Source organism: Lissotriton vulgaris, chromosome 2_1 (genome assembly GCF_964263255.1).
Source record: "Lissotriton vulgaris chromosome 2_1, aLisVul1.2, whole genome shotgun sequence".
NCBI classification, from domain to species: domain Eukaryota; kingdom Metazoa; phylum Chordata; class Amphibia; order Caudata; family Salamandridae; genus Lissotriton; species Lissotriton vulgaris.
The window spans coordinates 755,840,024-755,846,023 of NC_141687.1; positions in this window are offsets into that span (position 1 = coordinate 755,840,024).

A 6,000-nucleotide genomic window follows, 5' to 3' on the forward strand; every position below is an offset into this window, starting at 1 on the left:
TATGTGTCTCAATTGACCAGTACAATTTTCAGCAGCAGTATGTGTCTCAATTGACCAATACAATTTTCAACAGAGAAAGCAGGAAGCCGGAGAATCGGTTGAAGAGTACGTGGCGGCATTAAGGTAACTAGCATCCACGTGCAGATACGCTGCATTCCAAGAAGAGTTCATAAAAGACCAAATAGTGATGCACACCACAAGTAAGGCTGTGCAGGACAAATTACGGGCAAGCGGGGATGCCACGCTGAAGGAAGTCATGGCTATAGTTCAGAAAGCGGAGTTGGCACGACGATGCGCGGAGGCGGCGAAGAGAGAGACGTTGGCCAGACCGATGGTGTACAGAATAGAAGAGGAGGAGCCCCGAAGGGACAACAGGAACAAGGGAACCCCACAGAAAGGCCCGAACAGGTGGCGTGGAAATCCAGGCCCACCGGGGAAACCACGGGAAGCGGCAAGAATGCCTGTTACCGATGTGGAAGCATGGCACACGAGGCATATGACAGGAAATGTCCAGCGTTTCGCGCCAAATGTATGTTCTGCGAGATTGTAGGGAATTACGAGAAGGTGTGCCGTAGGAAGACAGCCAGGAGTGTGGTGAAATATATCGACCAAGGACAAGAAGACCCAGAGAAAAGCAACCACGAGGAAGAGGACACGGTACTCTGCATTTATGACCAGGTGCTATGCGTGGATACCAAGAGATCGAGCAAGCCGGTGCTGGACATGACGATTGGCGGAGTGCCGATAAACATAGTGGCAGATACGGGCTCACCCTACACGATAGTCCAGAGGGCAGTATGGAACGAGACATTCAGACCACAGTTCGGCCCAGAGCTAGAGAAGCTGGACATAAGGCCCGTCTCATACAATGGAGACTGCATACCCATGGTGGGGTACAGACTACTAAAATTTGAATTTAAAGGATGTAGCGTGAACTGCAAGCTGTACGTCTCGTAAAAAGGACCATTGGTGCTGGGGTGGATGGACCAGGGTGACCTGGGCATCAAACTGGACCCGGGAGGAGAGGTTCAGGTTTTGCTCACCAAGCCAGAACGATGGCCGGACCTGGACAGATGGAAAAGGGAATACCCTAAGGTGTTCGGAGGCAAGGTGGGAAAACTAGAGAAGTTTGCACACAAGATTATACTCAAAGCAAGAGCGGAACCAGTGTTCCATAAGGTGAGGAATGTGGCCCTTGCTGTGAGAGACGCAGTGCAGGTAGAACTGCAGGAGTTGGAGAAAAGGGGCATAATCGTACCAATAACATGTGCCGAGTGGTTGGCACCACTGGTCGTGGTGATGAAACCCAATGGGAAGGTCAGGCTATGCGTAGACCTGAGCGAGTTAAACAAGAACATCGTAGTGGAACAGTTCCCCTTGCCACGGATTGAAGAGATGTTGGCCAAAACAAGAGGAATCAAGTGGTACTCCACCATTGACCTAACCTCAGCATACCACCAGATCGCGCTGCACCCAGAGAGTAGAAGGCTAACGTCATTCATCACCCCATTCGGATGCTACCAGTTCTGCCGTATGCCGTTTGGGCTGGCGTCAGCGTTGTTTCAAAAACTAATGCACCAATTGTTTAAGAACGTGGACGGCATCCAGTACTTTCAGGATGATATCCTAGTGATGGGACGAGACAAGATAGACCACGACGCAAAACTTGCTAAAGTACTGAGGGTGCTGGAGGAAAAAGGCCTAACAGCAGAGTGGGAGAAATGCCGCCTAGGTATGGAGTCAGTGACCTACTTGGGACACAAAATTGGGGTACAAGGTATCACGCCCAAGACTGAGAACGTGGAAGCGATTTGCAATGTGCCACCCCCCACCAGCAAGGAGGACGTCAGGTCCTTTTTGGGCATGGCAGAATACTATAGTAAATTTGTGCAACATTTTGCGACGAAAACTCACCACATGAGACAATTAACGAGAGAAAAATCAATCTTCAATTGGACGGAAGAGGCACAAAGGGAGTTCGAAAGCATAAAGAGGGACCTGGTGAGCGCCGTACCTTTGCAAGGTTATGACCCCCAAGGGAGAACAGTGCTCACGACAGATGACAGTGACAAGGGGCTAGGCGCCGTGTTGATGCAGGACAGAGGACAAGGAGTAGTCGAGACATTGAGCTTTGCTTCTCGCACACTGAGTGACACAGAGAAAAAGTTCAGTGTTATAGAAAAGGAGATGCTGGCTGTGGTGTGGTCAATGACAAGGTTCCGACAATTTCTATGGGGTACACGTTTCCAGTTGAAGACTTATCACAAACCCCTGGTGAAAGTGCTCACCTCGAGCGGGCATGCCAGTGCCACACCCAGAATTTCAAAGATGACTCTGAAGCTTTTGGAGTACAGATACGACGTGGAGTATATCCTGGGCAGTCGGAACAAAGTAGCAGACTACTTGAGCAGGGCGGCAGCCATGGAGACAGAAGAAGAAGACAAGGAAGCCGGAGAGGAAATGGTAGCCTTGATGGATGACCAGGAGAGGGTCATCAGCAACCAAGAGTGGGACCACGCCTGTAAGGAAGATCAGGACATACAGGCGGTGAAAGAGTGCATAGTGAATGGTTGGCCAGAAAAGAAACACCTCAGTGAGAATCTAAGGAAGTATTACGAGGTCCGGGAGGAACTGTCAGTGGATGATAAGGGAGTGTTCGTATACAGGGGAGACAAGGTCATCCCCCCAAAAGGACTAATTCAGAGACTACTGGCGATACTCCATGAAGGACATCCGGGGATCGGAAAGATGAAACTACGGACCAAACAAGGATACTGGTGGCCAGGCATGGACTTGCAAGCTGAACGATACGTCAGGGACTGCATCCAGTGTCAGGGTGCGGACAAAACGCTTAAGCCTTTAAGACCTGCGCTGGGAAAGTTTGACTCTCCGAAGAACCCGTGGGAAGAACTGTCTATTGATATCTTGGGCCCTATCTTAGATGGACAAGGAGCCCAGAAACACGTATGCGTCCTCATAGACAGATACTCCAAGTGGCCAGAAGTGAAGGTGGAAGAAGTAATGGGCACAGAGACAATTCTAAGGTTTCTGAATTATACGTTTGTGAGAGAAGGCATTCCCAAATCCATACTGAGCGACAATGGGCCTCAGTTCACCTCAGAAAAATGGACAAAATTCATGGAGAGAAATGGCATCCTATCCAAACACACCTCCATATATCACCCGGCTGGGAATGGTCTAGTCGAGCGCTTTAACTGAGTGGTGATGGGATCGGTACAGGCGGCTATAATGAGTGATTGGGAGAAAGAAATATGGCAAATGATCTGGGCGTACCGAATCACCCCCACCGGAATAGGGTATAGCCCCTTCCAAATACTGAGGGGCCGAGACCCTTTCACGAAGGACAACAGAGTGTCGAAGGAGAAAACAGTGACCAGCAAATGGTTTCCGGCAGTGGTTCAGGCGAACTTGGAGAGAGCACAAGCTCTCTACGCAAAGTATTATAACCTACGAAGGAATGTGAGAGACACTGGATTAGAGGAAGGAGAATGGGTGAGAGTCAAGTTGGCGGTAATGCAAAGGAAGGGGGACAGCAAGTATAGTAGACCTCTTCAAGTTAAGGAGGTGTAGGATAGAGCTGCCCTATTGAGCGATGGCAACGTATGGTCGCAAGACCCCATGGCAAGGTGCAATAAAATATTACAGTGGGACTCTGGTGAGCAGGAGCAGGAAGGGGCAGCGGAGCCCAATGAAGGAAATGAACTCTCCAACTTGGAGGTGGATACAGAAGATGGAGATTCGAGCGAGGAGCAGGGCAGCAGAGGTACCCCCAGAATAGAGATGGAGAAGAGTGCAAGGAGATCGATGGGGAGCCCAGCTGAACCGAGCCAGAGAGAAGGTATTGGAGAGACTCAGGAGAGAGAAGCTACAGCCACCCCGGTAAGACGTACCCGAGGGGGGAGAGTCATGGTGAGACCATCCAGGTTCCAGGACTATGATATGAGCGATGAACTATAAGTTTCAAGTTTGTTCAGTGGTGGAAAAAGGGGAGATATGTAATGTCAGCGCTCTAGCTGACGCACGTTGGGTGACGACGCAAGGTGCCCCCGCCATTTTGGAAGATGCGCGCACATCTCGGTGAGAGTAGCGCGAGTGCCGGAGCAAGGAGGAGATCGGCTCGGCGCTCTTTGATAGATGTACATAACTAATAAACCCCTGCAAATATCAAGCTGTGTCCTGTCGTATATATATAGAGAGGAGTACTTTACACCGCATTACTATGGTGAAGACTGGGGACATAGTCCCACACTATTCTGGGAGAGTGGAGGCAAGTAACCGGCAAGGCGATGAGCTTGCAGGGAAACTGCCGGGAGAGACCCATGCTGCAGGAACAGCAGTGTGCTTAAAAGGGCAATGTCACCAGTATTTGGCCCCACCCTACCGTGGTGAAGACCGGGGTACGAAGCCCAACCCCAGTTCGCGAGAGTACAGCCAAGTATCCGTAAAGGCGATGAGTGGGCAGGGAAACCTCCAGGAGAGACCAACTATTCACAACACTGGAATTATAACACCAATCTTGAACAATTACAGCAACTTGCAAGAAAATAGCTAAAGTCATGAAAGAGTGACACTAGAGAACAGGCTCTTAACCACTGCTAGGGCTACTCTAGACTACTTACACAGGACTATTGAAGAATTCAATCTCATTACTATATCAGTAAAGTTAAAAAGCCACTTTTATGTCTAACTTTTTATACTGTAATCCAACTTTTGCACAACATCAATTTATAGAAACATTATTTAGATGTTGTTTTCGTAAATGAGCTTGACCCTGATCTAAATTGTATTAACATGAATAGCCAATCTATCTGTTCCCTTGACCTAAAATTAAAAGAGTGCAGGGGCATTTTTCATCACTGTCTTGTATAGGAATCTGACGGAAAAAAAATCTTTCTTGCCGAGCACTAGGCATCATTGTGGCCTAAGAGATAACCTACCACACGGCCAATTTGTCAGCCCTTTATGAAACTAAATTAAAAGACACATTTTTCAAGGTGGCAGAACACTTAGTGGCTAGACGAAGTAAAAGATCGCCAATTTTTGCTGCTGTTTCTGAAGAACCATTGAGGGATGCCTGTGCAGCTACCTTGTTTCTGGACATTTAGCAGGTGAAAATCATTTCACTATTTAGATCTCTATGGCACTGAATATGATTTATTGGATACGTTTGTTAAAATATGCAGTCATCTTTATTTTACTTTGTACCTAGCATTCAAGACATTGAGTGTTGCGTACAGTGTGGCAGATGTGGGAGTGCTGCCTAAATATCCCTTCACCTCCAAATGTCCTTCATCCACCTCACTCGGCTTCCCCCACGGACCTATGGGCAAATGCTTTGTTTTATGATTTCAGAACCTCAGCTGGCTGACTCCACCAATGGTACAGGCCTACGAGAAGCCAGTCCACCACAGGACCCTACATGCGTGCGCGTTGCTGGTCATGGAGGTCCTGGTACAAACAACCACCAGTGCCCCCAAATAGGAGAAACCTCCCAGCCTGTTAAGGCCATTGATATTTTGTTTTACCAAACCAACCACACGCCTTATGTGTTTTTTTTTTTTAAACAAAATCAGTAGCGGTGGGACGCAAAGTACTGGCAGCCCACCCATTATACATTTTTAGGTTTCGCCTGGCGTCCACTGCGCAGCAGTGTTCGCGCAGGTGAAATCTTTTGATTTTCAGTAAGGGCCTTTCACCCGCCTCTCTCTTCCATTGGCTAGCTCCATAAATGGAGGCTAGTCATTGGAAGAGAGATCTGTCCGTAATTCTCGGAGCAGATTCGTGGGCGTTCTGTAGATGTTTTCTCATCCCGTCTCTTTTTGAACGTCATGCGGCGGTGGGCGGATGTTTTTTTTTTCTCGGCATGTTTTGGTCATTTCCACCGTGTCTCCAAGGAGTGCTGCTCGCTGTCTGGCAAGCAGAGTTCGGCCGAGAGCGACGCCTTGGTGCTGCAGAGTCTTTATTGTAAAGTGTGACGGG